Source organism: Callionymus lyra, chromosome 3 (genome assembly GCF_982586985.1).
Source record: "Callionymus lyra chromosome 3, fCalLyr1.hap1.1, whole genome shotgun sequence".
Taxonomy (NCBI): Eukaryota; Metazoa; Chordata; class Actinopteri; order Syngnathiformes; family Callionymidae; genus Callionymus; species Callionymus lyra.
This window is the reverse complement of record NC_141820.1, coordinates 26,690,695-26,703,746: the sequence shown is the minus strand read 5'-3', so window position 1 is coordinate 26,703,746 and position 13,052 is coordinate 26,690,695.

Below are 13,052 nucleotides of genomic sequence, written 5' to 3'. Positions count from 1 at the left end.
CACAGGCTAGCAAGTAGTTTATCAACATTTACATGTAAGCCATGATGTTATAATATAAACCAATAATGTATTATTAAAATTGAATTACATTTTATCTAAATATTCTTAATATACAGTAAATATAATGATATTTTAAATAATTTTGGGACAGTCATGGGGCTATGAAATCCAAAAGAAAATAATGCAAATAAACATTTCAAAGTAACTTTAAATATAAGCTAATAATAATAATAATAATTATATCCAGAATAATTTCTGGATCCGGTGGCACTGTCACGGGCAGCAATCAACACAGCCTGCCTCTTAAGCTTCCTTGTTCCAGGCCGTGGTGTCAGGCCATCTTCGTTACTATTCTGGTAACGTTTGCCCTTTGAATTCTGTTTTTTTTCATATTGTTTTCTTAACTGCATTCCACTTGTGTTAACAGCTATCTGTTGTTTTCTTTACCAGGTTTGCAGCATAAAATATCTACAGCAGCGCTTTTCAAGAACATTTATCCATCATTTCATAATGAATTTGTCAAACTTAAGGTCAGGGTTCTAAATCTGACTTTAAAATTGGTTTCTTTACTTATTCGAAATGTACAATGAACATTAAATGTATCTCCTGTAATGCTCATCGAAGTGTTTTACTTTCTGTTTCATGCTGAAAAAAAAGTACAGTTTGTTAAAAATCAAGTGTTTGTATCAACCAAAGAGTTGTATGTGTTTATTGAGTTAACAATATTATAGTTAGATATTCACTTTGGATCACAACAAACACCTTTCAGAGAGTAATTATCAATAGAAGAGGCTGAAAAACATCCTTGCCTGCTAAGTATTCTTTATGCAGTTCCTTCTTTATATATGAACAAAAAGGCTTTACAGAGGCTTTTCTCCCCAGAGAAATGCACACAGATCGCGAGCAGAAGAACCAATGACGACACGGACAACCCGACAATTAGGCTCTGTGGGAATGTCCGTCCTGAAGTGAGGCCTGCGTGTCTGTATGCATTCATATTATAATTCCACAGTCGTTCCTATTTACACTGTTGGTCTTCCAGCCATGTGGGACCACACAGACACTCTCCCAGTCTTCTGTCCCCCCCAAGAAAGACATGTATCCTCCCTGCCGCACAACAAGAAATCAATCTTCTTCTAAAGCCTGGCGACAATTTTAAAAGACTGAATCGACTTTATTATCATTATTCTTGTTCCTATTAGAAGCCATAAATCATCCCCAAGACTTGACAGTATTTGCAAACGTTTCATGCGTTATTAAGTTCAGTCTGAAGGAGATGGAATCGAGGAGCGAAAGGAAACCGACATCACTTTCCCGGGATGAGTGAATAAGCTCCGGCCCATCAGTCCCAGAAGAGTAAGTGAACACAGGCGACACAAACATTTATGAATGTACTATTTTGGTATCAACGTGGCCGTTGAATCCGAGCAGCAGCACTTTCTACATCAACATGGCAACACACTCCTCCTCTGGCAACGACGCAGGAGGAAAGAGGAAATATTTTGCATGGCACCCTGTAATAATAGGAGAGGGATCTGGTGATATAGACAAACACAGCTGCCCGGCTGATGAGCAGAGAAGCTACACAACTTTGATTAATTTATAATGCGACAGTCAACATAGAGGAAAAATGATATGTATCCACTTAAATCCTTTACTTTTCTGGCTTTAACGGATGAATGGTATTCGAGTCAGATGTGACATAGGATGTCAGGAGATTTATTTGTACCTTAACTTGGATCCAAGACTCATATAAGAAGTTATTTTGGTTATTTTGGTTCATTTTTAACTAGTAGAGGGCTAGGACCCAAATAAACATCACTTCTTGGACCTTGTGGTGTCAATACAATTATATAATTTATTATATTTTATTATATAAATGAAAATAAATATAGTCCAAAGCATAGGACAAACATTAGTCCAGAAACAACTTTTTTAAAGACAAATGTTACGTCCATGTATTGAAAATTGTATTAGCTGCCATAGCTTCAACTAAATGGGTTTGTCCGATCATAATTCAGCCAAAACTTTGCCTCTTGACTGTAACATTTCCAAGATCACTGTGACTGCAAAATGGCTTCAAAACAATGGTTCGGTAACAGATGTATTATGTCACAAATACATCCGAAATATGTCTTGATCTTGGCTCAAACAGAATCAATATTTATACTTTTAAGAAATACATATGTCATTCAAAACATTATATTGAGGGATAATCATTTTTGCAGTGTATTATGGGAATTTAACTGGTAGAGATTGGATTGTCTTTTTTCTTGAAACATTTTACCAGACTTTTATTTGAGCTAATATTCTTTCTCAATAGATTTTTGACATTTGACTTTTGCTCTTTTTGTTATATTTGGAATGTTTTCACCAAAAATATTTGAAACATGTGTTTAAAGCTACTTCATAACTGAAGCTGGTTATTGTTAACTAATACTCAACATGGTAAGAAATTCAATGCTTAATTATGATTTTACTACAATGAACTTATTATTACTTAACAACCTTTTAGTCGACACAATTCGGACTCTGTCTCTGCCAACAAGAGCGACTAAGAAAGTCTTTCCTAAATCAAAGGTTTAACTACTTTAAACTAGTATCCAAACAGTTGCTCTTGTTGTCATTAAAACTAAGAAACTAAGAAATCTGGTGAAATATTGAAAGATCACCATTTAGATTTCCATACCTTTCCTGACCTCTAATAAGAGCTTCATCTCCAAAATAGAAGATGTATTTAAACGTGTCCATGTCAAGGCAGGTATCTTACGTCACAGAGGTTAAAGAGTTGAATTGAAAACAAGAGCATGAGTCACTTCAGAGCGGTCGCGACACGGTTAAATCTTGAGAGTCCTAATTAATCTGCAGGACTAGATTCATTTGGTGGGCAGTTTCCCTTCTTTCCATCTCAATCTGTTTCTGATTTTCTGTGCCGAGGTGAGCCGCCAAGCAGCTCCGGCCTGCCAGGACAGTCAGTAGAAACCTCTCAGTACCATTTGATGTGAGCACTGCCATTCGGCCAGAAAAGTTCCTGTACATTTTCCATACTATTCAGCATCTAAAATAAGGAGTGAAGAAGTTTTGTTAAAAAAAAAAGAGAGAAAGAAAGTCATAAATGCAATTCTACTTTTTTTTTTCTTCTGGTTTTATATAAGAAACATCAAACGTCAAATGAACACCGTTTGATTTCCGTACACCGACAAACCTCAGGGCTTTTTAATAGGAAACCATGAGGATTTTAACCATTCACAATCATCTGTCTTTAGTAAGAGCCGGTGAGGAAAAATACCCCAAAGCTTTCCTAAAGTTTGACCACCGTCATCTCCGTAGAGTGGTTAGAGGGGGGGATTTAAATGGCAGTGACAGTGATAGTGTCGCGCTGACTTTAATGTAACCTTTTGTAGAACAACTAAAAACCATTAAAAAAAAAACAGACAAGAAAGTCCAGAATTTGAGTTAAAATAAAAAAAGGAAAACTATATTATTCATGAATGACAATCTTTTTTCTGAAACACGCCAATGAAACTAAAATCATAAAAATCTAAATAAAGCGATGCAATTGTTGCAGCTGTTATGAAGCAATTATCTTTATTGGAAGTCACTGAGCTCCACTCGTACACAAGGTCACGAACAATGAGAGAAACACATTTTGTGTTCAGAAAAGGCCGCATCAGCATCTTGTCAGGGTGGACTCCACCAGTGCAATTTCAATACTGACTGCAAGTTATTATGGACTTCTAAAACCCGACATCTGGAAGCAAAATCGATAAATCCTTTTCTAAAATCTGTTTTTCGAGCAGTTCTGGCCCGTCAGCATTTCAAGAAGAACAACAGGGAGTAAGGGGGAAAGAATAAACATAAATTCTCTACAGATCTGTGTGGATGAAGTACTTTGTGTTTAATTTCAGATATTTTATTGAGGGTGAAAACAATGATGTGGAGGTGGGGTTTGATGCAACTTGTTTGCTAACCAAGTAGTCTTGGCTTGTTATTTCTTGTGCCACGTCCGCAACACTGGAACCATCCAGCGCCCCCGCTGGTATATTCTGACCACTTGCACAACACACTCTTTCAATCTTTTCTTCGGAGCTTTGAAGGCAACGTTAAAAGCTGCAAACCACATTAACTTGTGTTGATTGTTAAAAAGGTTCATGAAAAACTTACGGCAGGTGAGCAGGTGCTAACTGCTACCATGACGTTCCTGGAATAGTATACTGGCAAATAAATATGCAAATAAAGGCCAACCATTGCTTTGTTGAAAACAATAGTGTTTCCTTGAGGAACTCAACTACGTGGCCCAAATTTGCTTTTTTGACACCAAAAAACCCCATTGACTCTATGTATCATCAGTATGTGTCTGTTTGTACAAATCTCTCTTTCATTGAAATATTTACATTAAAAAAAATATGATTAAGCCCCGCCCACTGAAAACAAACTTTGTTTTTCTGGAGATTAAATCTTGCTCACCATAATCACACCCACTCTACTGTGATTAGTCAAGCATCAAGGTTTGTCACTGTGCATCATCAATCCTCCAATCCTCATCCTCGTTGAATAAACAAACGGCGTGATCACAGGTAACTGGAGGAGGATTGAAGCCATTTTCGCGTCATAATGGACTCCGCTCTCGTAACCTCTTGTTTGTCGAGTTTTCAGAAGGGGGTGAACTTTATAAAGTAATAAGTTCAAAACATGGTCATGATGATAGACTTACTGCATCTTGAAGACTTCAGCATTTGAAACATGTGAGTGAGTCAGGAGAGTTTGAGTTTGACATTAGTTGAACTTTAAGCATTGTTGGTCTTCAAATAAACCGTTAAGGCAATATTGTGTTATTTAGTTGTGTTTATGAAGCGCTGTTGTAAAATTATGACATTCTGATGACTTGTTTTTTAAATGTGTTATTGCTGTTTGAGGTGTGTGGTTCCTAAATCGACGTCAGATATAGTTCCTGCTACTTTTGAGAAAGTTAGTTCTTGTGTAGTTGTGTGTTTGTGTTGGCAATAATACATTTATTAAAAAGAAAATGTTTGAATCACTATTTTTTTTTAAAAGCTGATGTTTTCTCCAGAACGTTCGTCACTCTGTCGTGAGTCTGACTGGAAAAGACATCAGCAGCTGCTAAACCTCATCATTGCATCATTAACTCAAGACAACTTTTGAAGGACAAGGACCACATTGTTTTATCTGGCGCCACAAAAGTTAAAAAAGGAGGTGGAAATCTATTTTCAACAAATTGTATAATGCCGATAGAGAATTACTTAAAAGAACTTTACCTAATGTGGAAATGTTTCCTTTCCTAGCTCTTACTTTACGAGCCTGCTGTTCTACCACCTCAGACTAGGACATTCTACTTCTTTTAGAAGAAGAAAAAAAAAACATAAAAACTGACGCTCACATTGAATTTTCTCCACGTGAAAACACAGAAAAATAAAGACAATTTTTGGGACTCAACAATCAAATTTTAGAGCAAGTATTGAATTAAACAAATTAAAGTTGCGAAAGAATTTGAGCCGACAAATAAAAAAGACAAATAAATTCAAGCATGAAAAAGGAAAATAATCTCTTTGAAATGAAATAATCTGATTTAATTATTAGTTGACAATATCTTGGAGAGTCATTTCTATATTTATTTGTATTAATATTAAATGATTAGATACAGGAAATAATCAAATAAATAAAGTGAAATTCTTTTTTTTAAACTAGTTTTTTATGTTTGGCCTGAATAAAAGTTGGGTATTATGAAGGCATTTAACGTGTTTTATTTTATTTATTTTCAGGTCAAGGACATGAATTTGTGGGTCCTTTCTAAATTTTTTCTTGGTTAATATTGGTTTGCATTTTGTAGTTAACATTTATTTTCACACTCCAACATTCTAGCTTTGTGTCACATACAGAGATCATTTTAATTAACGTTTATCTTTTTGTTCATCTTTGTCATTCCCCTTTATTGCAATTAAATATCTATCTATTTGTAAAATTGTGTATACAACTTTTTTATATTTGCCATGAGTGAATGCAAAGAATTTTTTTTTTCAAGAAATATATATTTTTGGAATACTATTTTGACTTGATGATCATGTGATCTATGCTGGTGATGTCAGCACTCTCCCATTGGTGTGCCATCATAAATATGATTTACAAAAGGTTAATAAACCTCGTTGTAAATCTGTGCGTCTCAGCCGCCACCTTGTTCATCATGAAAAGTTGTGGCAACAAAAGAGAAGAATGTGGATACAATTAATCTTTCAACTGGTGATGTTGTAGCTCACTTTAAAACTGACCACAAAGCTGAAAAAGAAGGTGTTGACAGGTCTGTTTCTCGTTTTAGTTATTGCATTCATAACATTCCTGATGGATCTGTGAGTCTGAAGTGTTGATGTCCAGCCTGGCCAACACGCTGAGCTTGTTTTGTTGTTGTTTTATTATAACTGAACACCTGATATTCGGCTCCAGATGCTCCCTGATGTCATCGCTGAGAGCAAAGATTGTATCTCGTCGATATCTGGTCTCACAAACTTCACCTAAAGTTGCGTCGAACCATCAGCAGATTCTGATCCACAGACCTAAGAGCCCAGGCTGGGGTGTAAGGCTGGATAAGATCAGTGATGTAAGGAGGAGCCTGACCATGAATTGATCTGAAAGTAAGAACAAGAATTAAAAAATTGATCCTGAAAGAAACTGGCAGCCAGTGAAGAATTTTGAGGATCTGGCAAATGTGAGTTCTTCTACTAGAGCGGGTCAAAATTCTCGCTGCAGGGAATTGTATTTACTGCGGGCAAGACCTCTCCTTCTTCTTCACCATATTTTGGCTCTCGGCTGCCCTCTTGGGCAGGCCCATCACAAAGGTCACAGTGTATAATGTGGCCCTTGAGAAAATCTGAGCTACTGTTGACTTTCATTATCTATCCTTGCTTGAAAACAACACAACTTTAAGACTTTGTTTGTTACAGCTAATGGTATTTTCAGCATCCAAACTGGAATTTAAAGCTCCTGCAGGCCAAAGTCAAACGACATGTTCTATAATGATTTACATTTCGAGATGAATATTTGCAAAGATGCTGGTATTTTCAGTTCTTGCCAAAAAATGTCTCGTACATCTGGTAAATCAAGGAGGCTCGCCTGCTGATAAAAACAGATGCTTACACACACACATTCCTGCACACATCACACACACATTCCAACTTTTCAAAGATGACATGAAACGTTTTTGACAATATAGTATTTCTTATTAATACTTAAAAAAAAAAAAGTTTAATGGTAATACTGCTCTGGTGTTTAATCTAAGATCAAAAATTTGTATGACAATTAAATACATAGTAGTAGTAGTAGTAGTAGTAAGTAGTTTTTCAGGTCTGTACATCGTCATATTTTATTCCATAACAGCAAACATTCTTTAAAGTAGTAAATTAATACAGACAAATGTGTTAGATATAATGTTTTTATTTTGTAATCTGAAATAATAAAAAAAATCAAACATTTTAAATATAAAATGATTACATTAAAGTGGCCAGAGTAAAGCCTGATTATCAATTAACAATCTATGGAAGATTTTTTTTTTTAACTATTGTTTCAAGGTAATAAGGAAGACTAAAGTGTGGACACCTTCTCGTCTCATGGTCCTGAGTTTGCGATGAACAAGTTGACCATCAATCATTCTCCAGTGTAAATCTCCAGCCCATGAGGTGCCAGGGTTTAACCCTCAGACAAAACACTTCCTTTGTGTATACTGGGGACACGATTCCAGTCAGGCTGACACCAAAACAGACGGATGGCTCCGGTTGTTTTCCTGTACTAGGTTTCCCTGCTCCGACCATCCATCATTCCTCGTGCCAGAAGAGTAGCAGTCCAACTTCCCTTTTTGGTGAGCCCACGTTTCAGGTTTACGTCTTCTTAGTGTGTGGTAGGAAGCGACTGAGAGGACAGGGAACAGAATGTGTTGGAATAAGAGTAGACACAAACATTCATCCTAATTAATCTTATTATCTTTGGAGCACATTGTTAGAGTTTTGCTGTCACCATGGTAACCATAAAAGAGCTACCAGGATCTTAAGCTATTTGTTGTGGTCATGTGGTTTATGGCTGATGTGGTTTATGTGGACATTCTTGATTCTTCATCTGGAAAAGTGACAGTCATGGTCAGATGAAGATGAGATACGTTAACTGCACTCGGCCAGGTGAATACACATCTCTGGCTATTGCACAATATATCATCACGACAAAAGGTGAAAGGAGGATGAGCTTCACTTCTATCCTAGTGAATACTGGCCAAAATTCTATACTCATTGGAATTGTTTGAGCAAAAGGGGGAAAGCGAAAAGAAAAAGTTTTAAAGTAAAACTCCAACTCTCCTGACTCACTCACATGTTTCAAATGTTGAAGTCTTCCTCTCCCAGAGGCAGTAAGTCTCTCATCATGAACATGTTTTGAACTTATTACTTTATAAAGTTCTCCCCCGTCTAAAACCTCGGCGAATGAGAGGTTATGAGAGCAGAGTCCATTATTATGTAATAATGGCTTCACTCTTCCTTCAGCCAGCTGTAATCACGCCCAACTTTGTTTATACAACAGGTTCCTTGGAGGTGGAGACTTCCGGGATTGATGGCGCACGGTGATAAACATTGATGATTGACCAATCCAAGTGGGCGTGGTTATGGTAAACAACATTTTAGCTCTAGAAAAAACAAGAATGGGCGGGGCTTAAGCACTTTTTTAATGTAAATATTTAAATGAAAAGAGAAACACATGCTAATGAGTCCAACATCTATAAGACACACTTAAATAAGGCTTTAAGTAACAAATAGGATTTCAACCACTTCAGGAAGATAAACAGTGCGGGAACATGATAAATCATAAACTAATACAGTTCAAGTCAACACCTAGACATTTGGAGAGTGAGACGAATACCAAGACCAAAGAAGTCTAATGGTAACTTATGTATTTTAGAATAATAGCTTAATACTAGTTATAGCTATACGTTATAGATGTTACCTTATATTAGTTTATCTGCACATCAACAGGAAGGCAGTGAATGTTGGGTTTGTGCTCACTGAAAGGACCTGAGACCGAGACCAGCCGGATAAAAAGTGGTCTTGAGACCAGCCACAAGGATCTCCAGGACCTCATCTATATTTTACGGTTGTTATTAGCGGACGCTGCTAATCCAACATCCTACATAGAAAGGAAGTACTCAGAGTAAATATTGCAAACGCTTTCAACATTTCCAGTCTACTATCGACACTGAAAGCGACACAGAGCTTGTCTTAGTTGAAGGAGCTAGTCCAGGTAGACACAGTCTCTACAGCACTAGCTACTAGAATGACTAACACGATGTTGACTAGATGTATTCTGCAGTCAGAGGAAGGGTGGTGCAGAACAATGCAAAAACAAGAGTGGGAAAATGATTCGTAAGCTAAGGGAGTGTTGTGGAACCTATTACGTGTTGGCCACATCTGTTCTGTCCCAGACTGATGATAATTCATCTGGTGGTTGGTGGCAGCCTGGCGTCGAAACAGAAAGAGATGAGATTGCGGTCAAACTTTTTTGTCCAACATTCCCTTTAATCTTTCCAAATTGCTTGCAAATAATCCAAACTCCGACTCTTGTGTGTTCAAGTGTTGGATGAAACTAAATATTCTCCTCGTGGTCACCACTGACCAACCCGCTGGTCCTTCAGGAGCCAAACCCTGGCACTGAATCAGAGCATTAGGTGGCCAAGACCATTTATTGGGCTCTGAATATTTGGGTTTCTGCCCAACAGACTGAATCTGGATATTTGGGCTCCGAGCGGACCAGAAGGACAAGGAATCTTTCAGTTTCTCTTGGATCAGACCGAGTTTATTCTAGTGTCTGGCCCGATTCTTTTCACATACTTCACATTTTCTACAAAGGGGCTGCTTTGCTCTAACTAATCCTTGGAAAGATGGCCACACCTAAGCCTGAGAGTATTTCAAGAAAACTCCACTAATGTCCCAAGATCCCATTTGAAAGACTCCTTACTTCAATCCCAGTTTCTTGTCGTAGTTATTGATATGCACAGTATATCAATATGGTATACAGCATGGGTCACCAACCCTTTTGCAACTGTGAGCTACTTCAAGAGCATCCAGTTGTTGACCCTCTGTATTCAGTATCACGTGTAGCAAACACATGTTTAGCTATGTAAACCATTACAAATGAATTACAATTGGATAGGCAAGTCCCTTCATGTGATAACCCTCTGGTACGTGACAGGAAACAGAATCAACACCATTAAAGTAAGTCAACAACACAATATTTTGACTTTAATTGGTTTTTTTTTTCTTGTTGTGTTCAGCAGTTTAGAGTTAATTTTACAGCTCTATAAAGGCTCAATTTGTTTCTTCAAAACTTCTGTAACACTTCATGTTATGAAACATCTTTTCGAAATATTTGCTTTTAATCACAACAAGATTGTTTCGAAACTAAATTTAAAATTTATGATATAATAGATAAGATGTCACACACTCGACACATCTGTTATTGTTTTGCCTAATCGTTTACGGCTTTTTGTTTCTCTTGCCACGGCAGTCACTGCACAAGTGTTGAACAATGTGTTTTGGAAAAAAGGCTGATCTAACAGGAAACTGGTAGAAATGAAAATCAGGTTCTGAACAGAATTTCCCAGAAAGACGAGCACTTATTAAAAAGGAATTGCTTCTTAGGGTGGCACAAGCTTTCAATTACTGGGCTTTCAAGTACAACATACTTTCTCAGTTGGAATATTAATGTCGTTTCTCTTCCTTTTCAACAGAATTCAAATAAAATATACATCATTATAACTTCTGAGTTGAAAGTGTGACATAGAGGCTTTGATTTCATGTTCATATATAGTCCAGTTCGACTCCCTTTTCCTTATTCCACATGGGCAAGCTAGACTATAGTGAAAGGTTGTTGGAGTTTAATAGGCAAATTTGGATTGGTAACCAGTGTACCCCACACTTGTTGCATCAAACTGTCTGTGTTTACCTCAAATGTTTTACTTTGTTTTAGTTGAATCCTTGTTCCTTTAACCCGAGTAAATACAGTTGGGGTATCCTTGCCTTTTGGCTTCTACGCCTGTTTTTGTGGCCTTGCAAAAAATCTTCCCAGATAATAAAATGAGTATCATACGATTTACTTAGCCGTGCACTTCCAAAGTCCGGGGTTCATTCCAGAGGCTCGTCGTCTCTGCTATAAACTATATGATTCCACCACAGAATGTGAAATATATATTTTTTTATAGTCTTAAAAATCTTTAATGTCCCCCAAGTTTTCATGAAAAAGTTCCCATAACTCAAATGAAAAAACCACAATGTAAATCTTGCCAAATGTTTTTCCTGAGTCTGTGAATGAGTTCTTAGTTTAGTGATGGATGATGCTATCGGCATTCTTTCTAATCTCTGTCCCCTTCTCCATCCACAAAAGAAGACATTTTTGATCAGATTAAAATCTACAAAAAAAAATTCTACGATTGGACGCGAATAATAATTGTTTGTGATTTGAAGACTACGATTAAGATACTTTGAAAGCTCTGTTATACGCCCTCTTAGCATGTTTTAAATTAATTAAATTTGGCCCTTTTTAGAAGACATTTTGGGCAACCTTATTTAAAACCATCACACAGCAAATCAGCTATCTTTCCACATAAACACTCTAGAGCAGGGTTCCCCACCGTTTTTTCGTACGGCGGACCAGTTAGATGTCATGATTATATTCACAGACCAACATTCAAAATACAATAGCATAACCTGCAAAAAAAACCTACAAAGTACATAAAAAGTACATTTCACCATAACGCTGAATCAGCAAGAGCTGTGGACTGGTTACAACAAGATGTTTGTGTATTTGTATCTATGGACGTTTGATTGTATGCTGACGATGTTGTTCTGTATGTGTGTGTCTCCTAGATTTTATCTAATCATTTATTAGATTTTATTTATCTAATCAAACTCTCACAATGTGTCATTGTGAGAGTTTGTGTTTCAGCATTACTTATATGGAATGAGGGCTCGGACACAAAAGTTTATTTTCTCAAGAGCTTGGTTTTAATCATTTTCACTATTCAAGAGTCACACGTTTATGTTATTTCAGAGAAGATCTGGTCTTTACTCAAAATGAAGCAGCTTTACTACAATAACAATCAATATAAAATATTATTTGTTTTTCATTTTCTGTCTTTCTTTGCATTTCAGCATTTCCCATAAGTGGGGGTATCAGCATTTTGGCCTTCTTCACCTAAACTTGTTCTTGTCATACCTTGTCATCTTCAAGTCCTAATGTCTACTTCATCCAAGAACCTAATTTGTTGTCTTTATCTTCTTCATTTATAATCCTAGAATCTCCACGTCTTAGTCTTTATCCACTAAATCTACAAACTTCTAGACTAGAGTTGTCTCTCTGATGTACCCAACATGTGTAACTTATAATGAATGTGAAGGAAAAGTACCATGTCTCCAATTTGCCATCCTTACAAATATCCCTTTAACTACGTTTTTTTTATTTACTCTAATTTTTGAGGGAAAAGAGCTGCGTAGACAGTGGGGTTGATGAGGGCTCGGTCAGTCTGTCTACGTGTCGATCTGCCACGGATATAAAACAGAAAGTGAACTAATGATTTCTGCCTTTAATTCCAAATTTGTTTGCCACGATTCATGCTCATTGACTTTTAAAGCCATTAAAAACTGAGAATGATGGAATGGTTGCTTAGGTAATGTCTGCTTCTCGGTGGAAAACCCTTGGTTGTCGGTGGAAACCACTTTGAACGTTTCTTAACTATTTACTTTATGTCTTTCTCCGCCTGTTCTTTCCCTTTTCTTGCATCCCACAGTTTGTGCATTCCTGGAATAATGTTTTGTTATACGTGACCTGGTTTGCTTCACTCAAATCCGTCTAGACTGCCATCAAGAATGTGCCGTTATAGTCAAGACAGGAAGCACAAGAGAAAGTGTTTCCTGTTTAACCTGGTTTATGGCCTTGAGCCAACAGATGGTTCTAGACGTTCCAGTGAAACTTACCAAGTGACCACCAGATTATTCCTGCAGAACACGTATTGT